The sequence below is a fragment of the Tamandua tetradactyla genome, chromosome 21, assembly GCF_023851605.1.
Source record: "Tamandua tetradactyla isolate mTamTet1 chromosome 21, mTamTet1.pri, whole genome shotgun sequence".
In the NCBI taxonomy this organism is placed as follows: Eukaryota; Metazoa; Chordata; class Mammalia; order Pilosa; family Myrmecophagidae; genus Tamandua; species Tamandua tetradactyla.
Window position 1 is genome coordinate 2,834,747 of NC_135347.1, and position 21,684 is coordinate 2,856,430.

At 38.3% G+C, this 21,684-nt stretch overlaps 1 pseudogene; it reads left to right on the forward strand.

Annotated features, from left to right (window-relative positions):
- The first annotated feature begins 16,807 nt into the window (after positions 1-16,807).
- On the forward strand, positions 16,808-17,572 carry LOC143665251 (dnaJ homolog subfamily A member 1 pseudogene; annotated as a pseudogene).
- Positions 17,573-21,684: the final 4,112 nt, after the last annotated feature.

Consider the following 21,684-nt stretch of genomic DNA (forward strand, 5'->3'; position numbering starts at 1 on the left):
CCTGAGAAAGACCCCCACATTCTTCAGCCACATAAAAAGCAGATTAGTATTTTGAAATGTATTGACACGCTACTTTTATGTAGCAAAATGACATGCACACCTTGATGTCCATTTGGCCAACCGGTCCGAGGTGGAGAGGTGCTAGCCTGATTTCATCTCTGGGAAGATTAATCTGTCGTTGACCTGGGTACAGTAAAAGAAGACTGCTTTGTGGTAATTCACCATTATGTTTCTGTATTATCACTGTCTCTGAAAATCTATTTTCTCCATAAATAACTAAGCATTTACAATGATGACTTTTGAAAATCAGGCACAGCTATTTGGGGGGGAAGGGGAGAGCCAAGGAGGGTGAAGGAACAGACAGGGAAAGTTCATAATCCTCATATCCAGAAATCATACATCTATCTTGAAGACCGGGATTAAAAACAACCCTGCTGGTTTCACGACCGCGTGCTTTGTGGGCATTATCTGGCTTGATGAGAAAAAGTGTCCATGTTATATGTCTCACAGAACAAACCTCTGCCTCCACATTTCTTTAGGGAATAAAAACTTTGAAGTGTGGAATTTCAAAATTCACATACATATCTACATGAAACAGCCTAGCATGACTTTGAAAGCACTGTTTAAACTATACAGATGCATTTTGTTAATACTCGTTCCTCACATGGTCAAAATACAAAAGCCGTAAACGATGCCAAATTGGGAGAAAATACGTGGGGCAAGAAAATGACACCTACTAGGAACAGATTTCAGGGAAAATGTTCCTGGGTTAAAATAAACAGTTCAAATAACAATGGCCCAAAATTGCACATGATAATCATTTCCGTTAAAGTGACAGAGAAGAAGACACGTACGTGCTAAGTCAGCATCAGCAATTTAACAACAAGATGTGCCACTTCCTGTACAACAGGCAGAACGAGGTGTTGAATTGGGAACACGTATTCGTTTTGTACACTGAAAGTTCTCACTTTAGGGAGCCTGTAACAAATTAGCGAAATGGGAATCTCCTGTTTATTTAAGGAATACCTGGGATATTATTATTTCTTCTTTAAACTTCTTTGGAGGTTACTGGTTGCATATTTACTTTCTTGGCTGATCACTTCTTTGTATGGGATTGTAAAGACTAAGCCAAGGCAAACCAGGAGAGTCCCTTTCAGTAGTCTTTGGTTTATCTGTCAGCTCGCTTCAGTGATATATCTGTTCTCAGAAAAGAGAAGAAATGCCAGGTAACAAAGGATGATTGTTAAGTAGCCATCTCTGTGGTAGGTGGGCAGTTGTGCAGTGCCTTCCTCCACCCCCATCCTGCCTCCTGGAAAACCAGAAGGTGAGACAACAGCAGGGCCCAAACAGGTGCAATGTGGCTTTGATCTGATGTCTGGGCTGAAGATAGAGCAGGACTCTGTGAAGCAGTGTTATTTGGTCAGTGAACAAAAGCAAGAGTTAAGAGTACACAGGGTGTTGGGCGGTGTTCTAGTTTGCTAACTGCTGGAATGCAATAAAACAGAAACAAAATGGCTTTTTTGACATGGGCAGGCACCAGGAATCGAACCCGGGTCCTCTGGCATGGCAGGCAAGTGTCCTTGCCTGCTGAGCCACCGTGGCCCGCCCTTTTTTTTTTTTTTTTCACATGGGCAGACGAAATGGCTTTTAAAAGGGAGAATTTAATGAGTTGCTGGTTTACAGTTCTAAGGCCGAGAAAATGTCCCAATTAAAACAAGTCTATAGAAATGTCCAGTCGAAGGCATCCAGGGAAAGACACCTTGGTTCAAGAAGGTCGATGAAGTTCAGGGTTTTTCTTTCAAGTGAGAAGGCACATGGTGAACACAGTCAGGGTTCCTCTCTCATCTGGAAGGGCACATGGCAAGCACGGCATGATCTGCTAGCTTCTTCTCCTGACTTCCAGTTTCATGAAGCTCCCCAGGAGGCATTTTTCTTCTTCATCTCCAAAGATCACTGGCTGGTGGACTCTCTGCTTCGTAGTGTTGCTCTCTCTGAATCTCTCATTCTCCAAAATGTTTTCTCTTTTATAGGACTCCAATAAACCAATCAAGACCCACTCAAATGGGTGGAGACGTGTTGTCCCTTAATCCAGTTTAACAACCACTCTTGACTAAATCACATCATCCAGGGAGATGATCTCATTACAGTTTCAAACACACAGCATTGAATAGATATTATTCTACCTTTATGAAATGGGATTTATATTAAAACATGGCTTTTCTTAGGGGGCATACTTCCTTTCAAACCAGCACAGGCGGTGCGATGGTGGCTCAGTGGTAGAGTTCTCACCTGCCATGTCGGAGACCCGGGTTTGATTCCTGGGGCCTGCCCATGTCAATAAAAGAAAAAGTACATTGGATCTTCCTATGACCAGTAGCCCTCTTTACCGTTCCCAAAAAGAAAGAGAGAGCAAGGGAGGAGATAAACATATGCATCCAATATTGGAGAGAGAAAGAGGAAAAGCAATTGTTAACAGATACAGCAATAGAAATTTGGGCGGTCTAAGAAGCTAGGGGGTGTCAGGGAGAGATACTGCAGGAAGGATGGCAGGCAGGGACAAGGGAAAACCATAAGAGGAGAGTAGATCCTCTCTAGGACAGCAGAATGACTTGCTGTCCTCATTCATTTGAATCTATTGATCACCTCTAAATCATACAGGCTATCCTGGGAGTGGAGCTAAAATGAAATGAAACATAAAAAAACAACTGGGGAAACTCCCATAGGAGTTCCTACTAACCAGCTGGCTAGACATGAGGCCCAGATATGATGCCTTATAAATAAAGTTAGGCAACCCCTGACCTCCTATGTAGCTATATCCACTGATTTGCACGGGTCCCAGCAACCTCAGCCTATAGAATTTGAACTCTGCTCACAATCTGGGTTCAGATATATACAGATGGAATGTGAGAATAATGGAGAAGTTTCAGGAGAAACAATGGAACCCCCTAGAATAAAAAAACAGAGAACAAAGTTCTGTGTAGGCACAGATCTTAAGAAGGGAGAATAGTGAAACAAGTACAAAGTGAAGTTGAACTTAAACCCATCTCAGCCCAACTCTCAGAGGTCCCTATGTGTGCTGGGCAAAAGAAGGCCCTATGTGGTTATGAGATAAAATGAGGAAAGGAAGCTGTCCTCCTACTGAATGTAGATAAAGGCCCATAGACCCCAAAGCATGCACAGATGTCAAAGAACTCTCAGGGTCAAGCAAAGAGACCAAGATTCCAAAAGTTCTGGAGTTAGAGGCAGGTCAGCACCACCATCCAGGCAGCCTGGGCACAACAGTGGTGATGTAGTGGGACAGTGCCAGAAGCATCACTGGGGTCGAGCTGAGCAGTTGATACAGCACAGAACAACAGGTACAGGTAATGGCAGGTAGTGGTCAAAGGAAAGGGAGAGAGGTGAGATTCCATCAAAGTGGAGTTATCGTTAAAAAAAAAAAAAGAGTTCAATTGACCTTACCGAAGAATTGCAGACTGCTGAGGGCTGAGGGGTGAATTTATACAGACATACCATGAATTGTTGGACCACGGAAGGGGGCCCTTAGGGGGGGCCTTCGTGAATGAACCTAAGAACTGGAAAAGCTCCGAAGTTCTACTTCATTCCTACCTGGAGGTTACGGAGGAACCATCTGCACAGGTTGGATGTTTGTACATGACCTGTGAATAAGAAAAGCCTGCCACAGTAAAAAGCCCATTTCTGCCTCTCCAGGTTTGCAGCAAATGATCTCGATTCACGCTACAGTCCAGCAGATACTTAACCCAACGAAGTACTCGCCACTTACATGTACACTCGGTTCACACTGCAGTAAGAAGAGTTTCTTTCCCAGGATAAACTTTGCAAACTATGACTAGGTCTCCTTGTAAATAGAAGTGAAAAAAATTGAGGCAGTGTATGAAATCTGACTGACCATCATGAATTTTCTTTGACTTTAACCAAGTATATTTAATCTCAGTTTCAAGGTATTGCTAGCTACTTCATCTAATTCTTCAGAAGCCATAGAAATAAAAAAAAAATAATAAAATAAATGTGGCATTGGTATATTTCATTCTGGACTTGTAAAAATACCATGCCTTTTAAAAATTTTTATTATGCTAATATATACACAACATAAAGTTTCCCATCTTAACCACTTTCAAGTATACGGTTCAATGGTATTTTTTACCTTCACAGTGTTAAATTACTTTTCCATCACTTTAACCAGAAACCCTGCACCCATTAAGAAGTAACTCCACATTCCTCACCCCACCTCCAGCCCCTGATAACCTGTAATCTAATTTTTACCTTTAAGAATTTGCATTTCTTGTTAATGCACATCAGTGAAATCATACAATCTTGGGCCTTTTCTATCTGGCTTATTTCATTCAACATGATATCACCAAGGTCCATCCATGTTGAGCACACAGCAGAACTGCATTCCTTCTTATGGCTAAATAACACTCCTTCGTACGTATACACCACATTTTATATGTTGCTGAACATTTGGATTGATTCTACCTTTTGGCAAATGTGAATAATGCTGTTGTGAGTATGAGTGTATTTACTGTAACTTCCTAATGATTTTTTTTTTCAAGAGAAAAGAAAAATCAAACCACACCAAAATTTTGGTGTCCAGTTGCTTTTTCTCCATGGACAAGTCAAAGATCATTGAAGATTCGATTTTAGTCTGAGCCAGTGACCTGTCCTGTCCTGTCCTGCCCTAGTAATACTCAATATCCTTGATTTGCTCTTTTTTACTAGTTGGGTATCATTTGTAGACTGTGTCTAGAAGATGGGGTAGTGACAGTTTTTCAGGAAAGGCATTGGGTGCTGGTAGATGAATGAGAATGGACACTGGACAGGATAAGCGATAGATGTCCTCTAGGAGAAACTGCCTGAGCTATACTTGTGTTGAGTATTGATAACTGAAAGATGAGAGGATTAGTATTAGCACTGAAAGCAGTACCTTTCATCCTGCTTTTTTCTCCTTTAAATGACCTCCAAGGAGACCCTTAACCTCTGAATACATATTTTAAAAACCCAGAAATAGAGATGTTGAAAACAATACTGAATGTCTGCCTACCTAACCACATGTAAATTTTTGGTTCACTATCTGCCCACTTCAGAAGATTTGTACGTCCTTTTCCTGATTTTGTCCTGCCACCACTGCCACTTGTTCACCTTCCTGATTTTCATCATAATCTTCATTAGCTCCTCATCTGCCCACACACCTATTCTGCAGCCTGGGTCTCTCAGCAATGCCAGACCCATAGAGGTGGTGACTGAGTTTTAGAAGCTAATGGGAAAGCAATTTAAAACCACATGGAAGTGACACTCCCAGCTAACTCTTCTCTAACCCTTGATGCCAGAAAATATAACTTCAGCTATGGTCATGAGATTCTAGGTTGGTCTGACTATGCAGCTCCCAGCTTAAAAAAAAAGTATTCTTATGATGTTATCAAGAAAACTCTAGGTAGAAAGAGAGCAGCATTTCAACGATGCTTTCTTGGGTATTTTGAGGCCTGGTCTGCTTTTGAAATGGCTTCCTTAAAAACCAAATGGGGAAAAGACAAGAGCTCTGGGCAATGCTTCAAAAGTCAACAGCTGCTCTGCTCTCCCAGTCAATCCCAATTTGCCACTTGGCTGCTTGCTGATGAGCTGCTTGTATGAGTGTTTGATAGCACCAGAGTGTATTCCCAAGGTCACCCATTGGCTTGTCAAGGTTTCAGCAGACTTCTGGTGCCTGGAAATTTGGCTTCCATGCAAAACAGCTTGTTCTAAGGGAAAGAGTACCAGATCGGAAGTCAAGAGTCCAGTTTCAGGTCTGAATCTGCCCCCAATTGCAAATACGATGTTAGGCAATTCACTTATGTCACTGGGCCTTAGTTTTTGTGTATTTTGTTGTTGTTGTTAACATTTTTTTATTATGGGAAATATAAAAAACATATAAAAGTCAAAAGAATGGTAAAATAAACTTCATGCACTTATCATCTAGTTTCAACAATTATCAACTCGTGGTCAATTTTAACTTACTAAGACCCTGCCTTACATACTGGGTTCTTGGGAAATAAATTTCAGAATGATATTATCATGTCCATAAACACTTTAGTGTGCATCTCTAAAAGATTAGGACTAGTTGTTTCTTTAAAAGAAGTCACAGTAGGCAATAAATACTAAAAAAAATTAACAGTAATTTATTAAAATTTTCAAATATCCAGTATTCACATTTCCCTAGTTGTTTAATTTCCTTAAATATATTTTTAATAAGATCCAAATGACATTCATAAAACAGTTGTGAAAATGTCTTTTGTCTCTTTTAAATGCAGATGTTTTGTTTTGATTTGTTTTTTTTTCTCTCTCTCTCCCTCCCCCTGCCTTACAATTTATTTGCCCCCCCCAAAAAAATTTTTAAGTAGGTCACTTGTCCTGTAGATTTTCTCAGTCTGGCATTTGTTGATTGCATTCTTTTAATGGTGTTTAACATGTTCCTTTGTCCCCAAAGTTTCTTGCAGTTTGACCAAGAGGCTTGGTCATTGTAGGTACTAATCTTTGGTACGAAAACTTCTAAGATGGTACCATGTACTTCCATCATGAGGTTTATAAAGTCTAGTCACTTCCCCCTTTGAGCTGTTAGTAGCCATCACTAATCGTTCTCAAAATCAATTACTTCATTAAGGGTTACAAAATGATAACACACTAATTCTAGCATGCCTTCTATATTTAGTAGCTGGAGTATTTCTACAAAAATTAACTTCTCTTTGTAAACACTGAGGTACAGAATATAGGAAAGGCAAGATAAATGCTTGGAACTTTTCTTATATTTATGAATTCTCAAAAATAATGTCTTTTTTCATTAGCATCTTCCAAAGAACCATGAGGTTTTGTTAGTTTGTTTAACCAAAGGAGAACCCTGAGGTTTTGTCAGTTTGTTTAAAATCACTATAAATTTCTGGTTTTAAGCATATTTGATGTGCTTTAATCCATTCCAGTAATTATTCTTACTTACGGCCAAATTAGCCAATGGTAACCTCTTTAATTAGGCTACTAAATCCTTGCAGATTGATTCCAGAAGTTTTTAGGAGCTTACTTGCTTGCTGCTATGACAAAAGTTTATCTCATACCTCTCTTCAACTTGCAAAGTCATTTTTCCAAGAAGGCCTGGTCTGGACCTCAGTTGTCACATATTCAATTTTTTCATTTTAAGTGCACAATTCAGTGGTATTAATTATCTGTTACCATAATTTTTTCACCACCCCAAACAGAAACTCTGTACCCATTAAGCAATAATTCTCCATTCTTCTTCCCTCCTGGCTCCTGGTAAACTCAAATCTACTTTCTGTCTCTATGAATTTTGCTTGTTCTTGATAGTCTACATAAATGAAATTACATAATATTTGTCCTTTTGTGTCTGCTACCTAAGTCTTTTTTTATATAATCCAGTAACCTTTGACAACTAGGTTTTGTACATTTCTTCACAGAGAGTAAAACTATTTGACTTGATAAATCCTAAAGTCTCTTCCAGCTTTAAAACAAACTGATTTTATGGCAATTTTTCATTTAACAAACATTTGCATTGTATATAGTTTTAGAGTAAAATACCTCAGAAGATTTTATAACCATTTTGCAAATCAACAAGAAATTTTTCACAATAACAAGGAAGATAAAACCTTAGGTCAGAGAGTACGAGAGTAGTTTCCTGGTAGAATCCTCACCTGCCATGTGGGAGACCCGGGTTCAATTCTTGGCCTGTGCGCTTCCCAAAACAAACAAGGAAAGAAAAAAGAAACAAACTAAAAAATTCAACAAATGGTGCTGCAATAACATGGAAAAAGAATGAAATGTGACCCCCACCATACAGTATACAAAAAAACTTAGCTCAGAATCTGTGTTTTAATACTTGCTAGTTAGAGCATGGCTATTGAATGCACAATATTGAGCATTTTGTATTGGTTAAGCTTTTACAAGTGAATGAAGTCATCCGATTGCGAGTACAAAGATATTTGTACAGTACTTCATTGAAATAATTCCAAAAAGGGAAAATTACCACAGATGCAACATTTTAAAAATGATTAAGAAATTGTATGGTTCACAATGGCTAGATTATGCAGCAATAGCCAGCTATTTCCATATCTCAGCGGCTTAAAACAACAAGGGTTTCCTTCGTATTTCCTACTAGTCCTCTGCATATCTAGACATCTCTTGAGGATTGTCATCTGTGGGTTGGGTCCATCTCCACACCAACATGTGCCCCCAAGATCACCTTGGCCAGTGAAGAAAACCTGAGAGCTGAACAGCACAAGCAAATGCTCATATATAATTGACGAAAACAAAACACATGGCTAGGCTGACCTGCAAGAGGTCAGACCCTCGATGTTCTCCATAGGGGAGCTGAATGAGATCTATTGGGTATTACTTGTAAAGTCTACACATGCAAAAAGAATTCCGAAATGGACAGGGAAAGAAAGTGATATAGAGGCTGTGCCAGTTTGAATGTATTATGGACCCCAGAAAAGCCTTTTTTTTTTTTAGAAAAGCCATATTTTAATCCTAATCCAATTTTGTTGGAGCAGCCATTTATTTTACTCCTGATTCATTAGTGTAAGTTGGATACTTTGATTAGATTATCTCCGCAGAGATATGACACACACAATTGTGGGTTAGATCTTTTGATTAGATGAAGATCTGACTGTACTCATTCCAGGTGGGTCTTGATTAATTTACTAGAATCCTCCAAAAAAGGAAACATTTTAGAGAGAGTCAGAAATGACAAAGCCAAAAGAAACTTCAGAGCAGAGCTGATACAGATGCCAAAACTTTGAGAAAAGACACGGATGTTTGGAGATGCTTGATTCCTAACAGATGTTGCCATGAGATATTAAGCAAGCCAGAACCTAGAGAGAGCCAAGGGAAGCCAAGAGACAAAAACTAGCCCTGGAGAAGCAAAATGAGGAACTCCCACTAGGACAGAGGCTGAAAGCAACACAGCCCAGGAGTAGGGACCAGCCTACCTTCCTAGGTGAAAGAACTGTTCCAGACCCATCAGCCTTCTGTGAATTAAGGTATCTTTTACTGAGTGCCTTCGTTTAGATATTTTTATAGGGTTAGAACTGTAAACTTGTAACTTATTAAACTCCCCTTCATAAAAGCCATTCCAGTTCTGGTATACCACATTCTAGCAGCTAACACAGAAAACTAACACAGAAAATAAGAGACATAGCAACATCTAAGTCATGAGTTGTTTTGCTATCATAGAGAGAGACGATAATACTTTTAGGATGGACTTTATCAAAGGGACAAACACTTTTACTCAGAGTTCTTTCTGACTCTAGCAATAACCTTGCCCTTTAATCCTGTTAAAAACAAACAAGCAAGCAGATGAAGGATGTAAAGTAAGTGTCATGTATTTAGGGCCTTTTCACTTGAGAGAGTGTGTGTGGGTATCAACAGACATTGCTGCTGATAGTGTCTCTGCAAGAGTGAAACTGAAATAAAGGATAAATTTTTAAAATAGCAAACAGTTTATCAATACCTTGTAGCTCTTTTATACAATCTGGAGATGTTTTAGAGCAACATTTTATGTTTGTTTCTTAAGGTTCCCATAACAAATTACCACAAACTTGGTGGCTCACAGTGCTGGAGACCAGAAATCCAAAAACACGGAACTAGCAGGGACGCACTCTAAGGGAGAGTCTATTCCTTGCCTTTCCCAGCCTCTGGTGTCTCCAGGAGTTCCTTGGCTTGTGGCCACATCACTCCAATCTCTGCCCCTATCCTCACAAGAGAATTCTGTGTCTGCCTCCTCTGTGTGTTCCTAATAAAGACACTCTTGTCACACTTTAAGGCCCACCCACATAATCCAGGAAAGTTCTTCCTTCCGGGATCCTCAGCTTAGTTACATCTGCAAGACGCTTTCTCCAAATAAGATAAAGTTTACTGCTGTTAGCTTAAGAGCTGCCAGAATGCATTACACCAGAAATGGAATGGCTTTTATAAAAGGGAATTTAATAAGTTACAAGTTTACAGTTCTAAACCTATGAAAATGTCCAAACCAAGGCATCCAGAAAAAGATACCTCAATTCAAGGAAAGCCGACAGGTCAGGAACACTCTGTCAGCTGGGTAGTCACATGGCTGGCATCTGCTGGTCCCTTGCTCCTGGGCTTCAATGCCTTCAGCCTCTGTTCCTGTGTTTGTTACTCATTTTGCTTCTCCAGAGCTGACTTTCATCTTTTGACTTCCTTTGACTCTCTCTAGGTTTTAGCTTTCTTAACACCTCATGGTGATGTCTGTTGGGCCTCAAGTATCTCCAGACATCTGTGTCTCTGTTCTCTGCCTGTCAGCTCTGCTCTGAAATTTCTGTGTGCCCTGTCATTTCTGGCTCTTTTTTTAAATGTTTTTCTCTTTTAAAGGATTCCAGTAAACCAATCAATACCCACCTGGAATGGATGGAGTCACATCTCCATCTAAATCAAAGGTCACACCCCAAATTGGGTGTGTCATGTCTTCGAGGAGATAATTTTATCAAAAGATTCCAACCTACAGTATTGAATTAGGATTAAAAGAAACAGTTGCTCCCACAAGATTGGATTAAGATTAAGATATGGCTTTTCTGGGGTACATAAAACTTTCAAACTGGCATATCAGCATTTCTAGGAGTTAGGACTTGGACATATGTTTTGGAGGTCCACCATTCAACCATATAACTCCATAAAGATATATAATCACTGGGAGAAAGTCAAGTCAAAAACAATACCAGTGTGATAATGACCCTGTTTGCTGTCAAGACTGGATGCATAAACATTAACTGTAAGTGTTATGATTTTGGAGGTGCTCTAAGGTATTCCAGACACTGTCTTATATGGAACATCTCCATCTTCAGTGATTCTGGGTAAATTATGTGTGACTATAACTTCCTTTTTGGCTAAATTATAAGCTATTCTGTATTACAAATGATTGAATATGTGCCATTCCAAGTCAAGCTCAAGATGAAGGACCCATATTTTAAGGTTAGCTTTTTGCATTTGAAAAGAAGACAACAACCTTGGACCATTACTAAGTTCCAGAGCAGAAAGACTGATGTAGCACATAGTCTGAATATCATTGAGTTGAAGGCAATGAAATTTGTTATATACCATGATATTAGAGAATAGATGTGAGCTTTTAAAATGTACTCCATGGTTCAGTACTATTAAGTGCTGATTCATCCGGTTGATACATTGCATCATCAACCTGCCAGGAAGCCTTTGGAGAGTCATTTGTCCCTGAATCCAAATCAAATATGTACACTGACTGTTAAAAAATATTTTGTTAGACTAAATGATTGTGCTACTTTTGACAGGCTTGCCAAATGAATTATGACAACAGTTGACCACTTTGGGCCCTAGGGCAGTGTTGCTAAAAAGAAAAAGAAAAATTCTGGTCTTACGTAGAACAAATGCACCATTACTTTTGCTATGAATCCTAGTTGACATCCAAAGTTCCACACTTTTTTATATTGGGATTTGATAGCATATAGATGTCATTTATTCTGTGTACTGTTTAAAGGAACATATACTCAAAATTGGTGTATAATGTTATCTTCTGAATTGCAAGGGAGTTAAGGTTTAATGGAAAGAGGTTAGGTATACCTAACACACCAGAGTTCAAATTCCAATATTACCACTTGTTAGGTATAAGATGTTGTGCAGTTTTGAAAGGATGTATGTACCCTAGAAAAGCCATGTTTTAATCCTAATCCCATTTTGTAAAGGTAGCCATTTCTTCGAATCCCTATTCAGTACTGTATGTTTGAAACTTTAATTAGATCATCTCCCTGGAGATGTGACTCAATCAAGATTGGTTGCTAAATTGGATTAGGTGAAACATGTCTCCACCCATTACTTTACTCTTTTACCCATAAAAGGAGATCCAGAGACAGCAGGGGAGACTGAGATAGCCTTGAGAAGCACAAAGTCCACCAGCCAGGGACCTTTGGAGATGAAGAAGGAAAATGCCTCCTGGGGAACTTCATGAAACAGGAAGTCAGGAGAGAAAGCTAGCAGATGATGCTATGTTCACCATGTGCCCTTCCAGCCAAGAGAGAAATTCTGACCATGTTTGCCATATGCCTTTCCACTTGAGAGAGGAACCCTGAATTTCATCAGCCTTCTTGAACCAAGGTATCTCTCCCTGGATGCCTTAGATTGGGCATTTCTATAGACTTGCTTTAATTGGGACATTTCCACAGCCTTTAACTGTTTAACTTGTGACTTATTAAATCCCCCTTTTTAAAAGCTTTCCATTTCCGGTATGTTACATTCTGGCAGATAGCAAAGTAGAACAGATATATTTTTTTTCCATTTCTTCACTATCTTTTCTTTTTTAATATTTTTATTCACAAATCTTTGTACACATACTTACCATACTTGGTGTACAATCAATGACTTACAATATCATCACATAGTTGTGTATTTATCACCATGATCATTTTTTAGAACATTTGCATCATTCCAGAAAAAGAAAAAAAAAACTCACATATATCTTACCCCTTTTACCCCTCCCTCTCATTGACTAATTTATACCCTGGATAAAAGGCAAATCAGACACAAGGTTTTCACAATCACACATTGTAAATGTCTTTATACAGTTGTCTTCAAGAATCAAGGCTACTGGGACACAGCTCAACAGTTTCAGGTACTTCCCTCTGGCCACTCTAAAACACCATAACTAAAAGGGATAGCTATATAATGCATAAGAATAACCTCCAGGATAGCCTCTCAACTCTGAAATCTTTCAGCCACTAAAACTTTATTTTGTCTCAGTTCTCTCTTTCTCCTTTTGGTCAAGAGGCTTTCTCAATCCCTTGATGCTGATGCTCCAATTCTTTTCAAATAAGATAATAAGATAAAGCTTGTAGGTTAACAGGACAAAGGATGCCTTTTATTGTTATTATTTAACAACAGGCTTCCTCTAAAACTGCAAAGGTAAAGTCTTACAACTATAGAAGTGTGAATACTAATTTCATTGAAAAGCAATAAGGAGCAGTAATGTATTTAACCCAACTGGAAAAGGCAAAACCTGCCTAGATGCATCCAAAACCAAAACGGCAGCAATCTCAAATAAGGACCATGGCTATGATAATTAATCCTTTGTGCAAACCAGACCAAACCTATCTTCCCACAAGTCTCTAGACATTCAAACTCTTTCTAACATATATTTAGGAAAAGTCATCAGAAATTAATTTGCCTTTGGACTTCTTCATATCCAAGACATGCAAAAAGGCTTTTTTTTTTTAACAAATAGTTTTTCCATTTATTTTAAGCTTTCCCTCACTCCTTTGACCAACACATCAGTAATTCTGTACATCCTGACTATGTTTTACAACTTTTCTGCTGATTCAGAGAACATGAAAACTTGGATATCCACAAAAAGTGAGTTTGGTTTCTCCATCTGACTAATTTAATTCTGAGAAGACACAGATATAGAACAAAAAGGAAAAAGAGATATATTTCATTTTCCTCAGGGTTTTGCCACATTGTTGTAGTTTTCTTCAGGACCCAGGCTCATGCAACTTCGTTAATACTTATGACTTCTCTAAGGCAAAGACTTCATTTTAGTCTTATTGCATTTTTTTATGTTTTATTGTTCCTTTACATTGTGTTTTAGGGGCATGTGAGAAAAAACAAATCTCTTACCTGAAGAGGGGAAAGCTGCTTAAAAAAATTCTTTGCTTTTAGTATTTGTTCAAAAAAGATTTTTCTACAACAGGTATGAGCAAGTTTTCTTTCTTGCAAAAGATGAAAATGTTCCAATGCTCAAAAGTCCAATGCCATAATTACTTAAACACCCAAGTGTTTCTCTTTCTCTTAGCACACGAACAATCCCTTCCTCTGAGTGTTAGATCCAGTCTAAGAGGCCTACATCTGGGTCACCAGACGCAGGCAATGGATTCTTTTGCCCAATGCACTCAAATAACCAATTCCTGAGACACCAAGTTTTCAAAGAGAGAAAAAGTTTATTGCCAGACACAAAACAGGAGATCACATGGCCTATTGGCCCAAAACTCTGTCTCCCCAAACTGCAATAATTCTGATGGTTGTGTAGAATGAAAAGATGGGCAGTTTTAGGATAATGAGCACAGTGGCTTTGGATGACATAATTAGAGGTGACTTAACTGTTGAGCATTGCAGATTGATGGCATGCTTAGTCACAGAAAGTATGTAAGAAAATGGTAGCTTTAATATGACGATGGGTGTGATTTTTATTTTATTTTGATGGGATATAGGTGACTTGTAACTTAAAGTCTAAGCTGCTGTCCATGTCAGGCAGGTCCATTTTGGTTAGATCCAGTTTTATTTATCAAGATAACTTTGGACTTGGGGTGGGTTAGTTCTGGGCTGACCCAAGACCCTTCATTATAAACATTAGGAGAGTTTTTAGTGATCACAAGACTCTAAAACCAAAAAACTGTATAACGGTACAATTGAAGGTTAGTCGCAAGGTTTTTACAATCACAGGGGCAGAAGAAAGAGCATACAACCATTATCAGAGATCAAGGCAGCTGGATTATACAGTTCAGAGGTTTGAAGTATTTCCTTCTGTCTACTCTAATATACCAGAAAGCATCAAGGAAAATCTGTGTAATTATTCAGTAACCATCATTAGCCCTTCAATCCTAGCTTCTTGGTTACAAGTGGAAGCACAAGGCCATAGAGGACAAAATCCAAAGTCTCACCTTGAAGGATGCTGTTAGGACCTGTCATTTTACGTGGTCAACACAGCTCTCCTTCATGCCTATGCTTCGCTCTGGGTGGAGCACACACCAGAGGCCTGAATGTTTGTAGAGGAAGAAGGGTCAATATCATAGAAGCAGTCATGGAAGGTTATTATTCAAAAATATATCGAAGGATAAAACTGAATCAGACCAAAGATTATGAAGAAATGGGCTCAAACTAAGGCTGCCTTTGTTGATCACATTGAAAATGTTGCATTTTCCCAGAATTTATTTCACTTTGGAAATATATTTCACAACAGCATAATTCTATGCTCTATTAGTATGCATGCCCCCCAGCATTATTTTAATTCTACTTAATTTTTGCAAACAATGTTTCTTCAAGGCACGTAAGATTACTTGGGCTGACCTTGTTAGAGGAATTTCCACAAGGGAAGTAGCAGAAGCTTAGCATGTTCCTTTCTTCCACCCCTAATCTTCTCCCACTCCCTCAAATTAAGGCAAATTATATATGTATACATATATATATATATATATATATATATATATATGAAGGGAAAAACCTTCAGTGTAACCAAAACACTAAACCTAGATGTTAGGATTGAATCTCACTGGACAGGAACATTTTAAAAGGTAAAATACGGTTCCACAAAGGGAAAATTTGAGTTGGCTTCTTTAACTTGATTGGCTGAAAATTGCTTTGTCTTGAGTGGATGAGGAGAAATCAAATGTGATTCAGACCTGTTTTCAAGCATTTGATTCAATATCTCAGGCCTTCAGTGGGTATTCCTTTAGACTTTGCCTTTGCCTTTCTTTTGAATTGTGCCTTCAATTGCATTTGGTCTGAGTCGTTTTGCTCATAACTTGAAGATGGTTCTCTATGATTTGGCTGTTAAGATTTGCAGATGGGTTTCTTTAGTCATGTCCAGAAAATGTGATAAAGTTTTTGTAATCTGTTTAGAAGACACACAATCTAACAGGATTCCCCCCTTTCATTTGTCCTCAATTTGTACATATAATCCATTATGCTATCTTTTCAATGCTAAATATGAAAGGACAGTGGCACGACAGCATTTCTTAACTTGTTATCAAGGCCAAAATATTTTAACAGGAATAAAGACCCAAATGCAAATTTCCATTCCTTTTGTATAACATTTATGCAGTAAAGAATGAATTGAGCACATGATTTTTCATTTTCGGTGTACTAGGGCTAGTAATGCATGAGCTGCAAGGACCAAGCATTAATCTATCTAGCTGCTAAGAAATGAGATGTCACTTAGAGGAACTTGTTCTTGTCGGCACACTCTCTCATGGAATGCTCCATCAAAAAGTAGAGCAAAAAAGTAATTCCTTTTCAAATTCTATGATAACATAGCACATCTACCCTCTTTTGTGTGTTCTGATGTAGTCCCTGCATATGGGGTGTACCAAACTTGAGTTTTTCAAGGATACTTCATTTTATTTCATTTTTCACATGAAAGAGGTGCTGTTAAAAATAAAAAGAAATGTGGTGGGAAGCAAAGGAAATATTTCTTCAAAAGAACATTTTGGGGGGAAGTTTCTAAAATGCTCAATGAGAAAAGGAAGAGCAAGGTCTACATGGTGTGCTCCTTCCAGCTCCCTCTCACCAACTACAGAAAATGGTGAAAGAACCATTTACTATGATGTTTTGGGCCTCAAACCCATTGCCACCGAAAAGGTTTTTTGTTTTTTTTTTTTTAAAAAAGAAGCTTGCAGAACACAGGCCTTGAAGGACTACCCTGATGAGAATCCAAAAGAAGGAGAAAAGTTAAAACAGATTTCTGAAGCTAAGGAAGTAAGTGCTCTCCAATGGAAAGAATTATATGACAGATGAAACGAATGGACCATGAAAGAGGGTAGAGCAGTGAGGGTTTGGAAACCCCATGGACCTCTTAGATCTGTTTTCTGAAAGTAATAAAAGTATGCAGAGAGAAAGGAGAGATAAAAGTTGCTTACATCAGCTTTCAGTAATCTTATAAAATTTATATAATAGTGCAACAAGAAAACCAGCTCTACAAAAGAACGTAATTTGCAATAAATGTAAAGGCCAAGGTGGTAAGAAAGAAGCAGTAGAGTGCTGTGACAATTGCTGAGGCACTGGAATGCAAATAAGAATGCGTCACATAGGACCTGGAATGGTTCAGCAAACGCAGCCTGTGTGCATGGAATACCAGGGCTACAGAGAGTGGAGCTGTCCTTAAGATAGATGTCAAAGTTGTAATGGAAGGAAGATTGTTTGCAACTAGAAGATTCTAGAAGTTCTTAATGACAAGAGTATGAATGATGGCCAGATGATAACATTACATGTGAAAAGGAGCAAAAGCCAGCACAGGAACCAGGAGATTTCTCATTGTTTTAGATAAGAAGGTCTATGCTGTTTTTACTCAAGGAGAGAAGACCCTTTTGTGTATATTGACAGACAGCTAGTTGAGGCATTGAGTGGTTTCCAAAAGCTAATACGCACTTTTGAAAACTGAACCATAGTTATCACCTCTCATCCAAGACAGATTGTCAAGCAGAGAGCTGCCGAGTGCATGCTAAATGAAGGCGTTCCAATTTACTAGCCCATATGAAAAGGGTTGCCAATCATCGAATTTAAGATAAACTTTTCTGAGACTGGCTTTCACCTGATAGATTGTCTTTTCTGGAAAAACTCTTGCCTGAGAGGAAAGAAGCAGAAAAGAATGATGAAATGGATCAGACAGAACTGGAAGACTTTGATCCCATTAAGGAAAGGTGGTGCCATTACAATGAAGAACAATGAGGATGAAGGACATCACCTAACAGGTGGGTCTCAGAACCAAACTTCATTGTGGGGGCCCGTGAATCACCCTCACTACTGGCATCTTATAGGCAGTAGTGAATAAATGCATGATTATGTAGTGTTTTGAAGCTGTATGTACCCCAGAAAAATATGTTCTCAAATCTAATCCACTCCTGTGGGTAAGAATCCGTTGTAGGACCTTTTGACAAGGTTACTTCAGTTAAGGTGTGGCGCAGCTTAATCAGGATGGGTTCTAATCCTATTACAGGAGTCCTTTATAAGCAGAATGAAATTCAAACACAGAGAGAGAGAGAAAGCCACAGAAGTCAGAAGCTGAGATCAATGAAACCCAAAAGAGAAGAAGGCTAGCAGACACTGTGCCTTGTGCCAGAGGAGCCAAGAATTACTGACAAGGCAATTCAGGAAGAAAGCACTGCCTTGATGATGCCTTGATTTGGACATTTCTCCAGGCTCAAAAGCATGAATGAATAAATTCCCGTTGTTTAACCCAAACCATTTCATGGTATTTGTTTTGAGCAACCTGGTTAACTAAAACAGACTAATATCATAATATGTTTACTAATTGCTAATTTTTTTGTTTTAATACTCAACTATAATAGTGTTTCATTTTTTTGGGTGTCAGTTCCAGGAATTGAACCCGGGTCTCCTGTCTGAAAGGTGAACATTCTACCACTGAACCACCCGTGTACCCTATAATAGTGTTTGAAAAGTCAAATGAAGAGGGCTGTGCAAGGGCAGCTTGGTGGCAGAATTCTCACTGCCATGCCAGAGACCTGAGAGGAAAGAAGTAGAAAAGAATGATGAAACAGATCAGACAGAACTGGAAGACCGGAGCCTACACATGCAAAAAGAAAAAAAGTTAAATGAAGAATAAACTCAAATATATATGTAAACATTTTTCTAATTTTCTCAATAACTGTAGCTATTTATGGGCCAGCCTCTTAGTTGTTACATGTTTGGGGCAGTGTCATGGTGTGTGCAAATACCACATTGAATCTGTTCATTCATGTTGTCGGATCAATTATTTCTATGGTGAATTGAGATATAGGTAATATTAATGAAAATAAAACATTTTAAATTAATATAATAGGTGACTGAAAAGCCTGACCACTAGCTATTTTTTAATTTTTAAAGACACAACAATATTTATATATATATATCTTTTACCAAAAAAAAAAAAGTGGACAATACCACTAATTTTTTTTCTTATAGAAACACATTTTTTAAACAATGCATTTATTTCCAAAAGGCTGAATTTTAAAATGGGTCTTCTTTCACTATGGAACTTTTAAAAACATTTATTCACAATAATTTAAATTTCAAGGAAAAGATTCAAAAACCCATGCTATCATCTATACTTCATGAAAAAAATCCATCTACAGAAACTTAATTTGATTCTCTACAAATGGTTTTTCTTATAATTAAACATAGGATTGCATCTAAGAAGAGTAATACCACATATGTTGGGTATCACTTGGGGATTGAGTCATTTCCATAGAGTGAGAATTATTTTCCAAGTAGCCGAGGTGTTCCTTTTAACCTACTAAGATTTTTTAAATATTCCTTTAAAATTGTACTACGTAGGTCCCTCTTTTCTTAAACAAAGCTATTAAGCGGAATTTCATCTTTTCTTGGTGATTGAAGGTCATTGCTACAAACCTCACTGGCTGTGAGGCACCCACATGTGTCCTGACTCAGCTGAGACAAAGTGATTTGCCCTTAGATTTAATCCCTTTGCCTGTGTGAATTTTGACTTACAGATGATCCTCCACATAATTAGAGGAAGGGGTGGCGAGGGGGAGCTTTGTTGTTGTAACTAATTTTTCACTATTACATTTGCTGACGTTAGACTTGCTTCCTTCCTGGTGCCTTCCTGCCTCTCTTCATGTCATCCTGTGGCCTGGAGACTAGAGGGCTGAGGTTATTAACATTCCAGGTGAATCTGGAATGATAGGCCTGGCAGACTGAGGACTTGCCTTGAGTAGAGGGCATAATAGTTATGAGACCTGTGCTGGATGGAGTCCTTTTTCCTTCCTTCCCACTTCTTAATGCACCACCAGTTAGCTGAGATAGCCAGATAAGCAATGCCTGGATGGAAACATTTTATTTTTGAAGGCATGTGGCTTCACGTTAGAGAGTAAGAAATTATATAAAGATGATGGCATTGTACTTCACAGAGAAGCAACTTTGGAACTTGTTCTGGCAGCAAAATCCCTTAAATGGAAGTAGATGCCACCTACTCTGGCATTACCTACTCTACCCCCAAAAATGAGGACCCTGAGAACAGACTTCTCAGAGCCCAGGGCCTAGGAGCTGCTCACCCAAAATACAATACTTTCTGATTTTTAATTCAATTGAACACTTTTCACTCCCCGCAATAAATGTAGAAATCCAGGATAAAAGTAAAGAAAGACATTTTAGCAGCTCGGGAGATGGCCCTTGTGAAGGGAAGCCAACCTTCCCCCACATTCCAGATTTTTTTATTTTTGCACGGGTAGGCACCAGAATCAAACCCGGGTCTCCAGCACATTCTAGAATTTTAATGTAGGTATTTTTTGTCGTTTTTTTTTTTTTTTTTTTACCTTGTCAGACATGTGTGTTCCATGGAAGCTTTTTATGCAAGTCTTCCTGCACCAGGAGCAGAAGTGCATCTACAATAATCTACAATAATGTTTGCAGAAGTGCATCTACAATAATGTTCTAACAGCTCTTAATCCCAAAGCACCTTCCATCCAGAGAGAAATCAACCTGTGTAAGTCAATATACGCGATACTTGAGGCAAAAGTCTGCTGGAATCCTATTATGGTACTCATCTTGATGAGCTATATAGCCTATTTTTAATCTCTCAGCACTGATTTTTTTTTAAGTAGTCTATTAACTCTGATTATAAAGCAATTGTGGAGTATTGAAAAGAATACTGGAGTCTGCATCAAAAAACTTAGAAACAGCTCTGACAAAGAAATAGCAATCAAGAAATATCTTTGAGAATGTGACATATTAGTCTCTGATTTATCAACAATCTTTCATTGAGTGCCCATTCAGGCACTGCTCTTGGCACTGGGAACACAAAGCAGCAAGTGAAACGAAGTCTCTGTCTTCATAGATCTTACATTCTAATAAGACAAATAAATAATACAGATTTATATTGTTACTTTTAAGCACTTTTTTGGCAGGGAGGGGGACGGTGCATGGTCCGGATATTGAACCCAGGTCTCCCGCATGGAAGGCGAGCATTCTACCACTGAGACACCCGACGCCCTTATTGTTATTTTTATAATAGCATCATCACCATTATTTTAAAAAGCAAATTTGCTTACTAGTGTCATGTTTAATATCTGAATTGTAAACAAATAGAACATGAGGTTTGAAGGTAGAGTCTTAGGTTTGCAAACTGGCTCCTTGCTGTTTATTCCCTGTTTATTCCACAAGCAAATCACTTCATCTTACCAAGGACATTTTTTTACTGTAAATGCGGGACAAGATAATACTTACATCACAAGAATTTTAAAAATACTTTTAAAAGATGGAGAATGTTCTTCTTCTGTGTTGAAGTACTAGGCAATATTACACATACCCAGTTCTAGCAATGTTTAATTTGGTGTCTTCTTTCTACAGAGACTCTTGATGAACTTTGCTAGCTTTGGCTAATTTAGGATATCTCATTTTCTCAACATATGATAATCAAGTAATTGGAACTCTGAGGGACAAAGTGGTGATCACTTTTATAAAAGGTTTACTTACAATCTAAGTGTCCCTCTGTTACAGATAACATAAATTGCATTCGTGTCACAACTTAAAGCTATGTGCATAGCCATGAATTGGTCAATGTTTTGCCAAGAGCAGAGTAAATGACAACTATTCACATATCAGTTCTCCATTGTTCTGATTACAAGCTTATACATCAGGATGATTCATGGTCTACTTGCTTTTCAAGTCACAATTTCAAGCAGCATCATTTGTCTCCTATCAACAACTCATGCTTAGACCAACAGTCTGTATGCTGATCTCTTGTATTTCACATCATTTCTTTTTGGCCTGCCTGATTCAGATTTAACATCTTTAAAGTAAATGGTACAGATAGCCTAAAGGCAAAAGAACAACTTATCATTTACATATATTTCTTCATCATAATTATTGTGCCTGGCTGAGTGTCTAGCTCAGTGCTATGTACAAAGTAGTTTCTTCAATAAATTT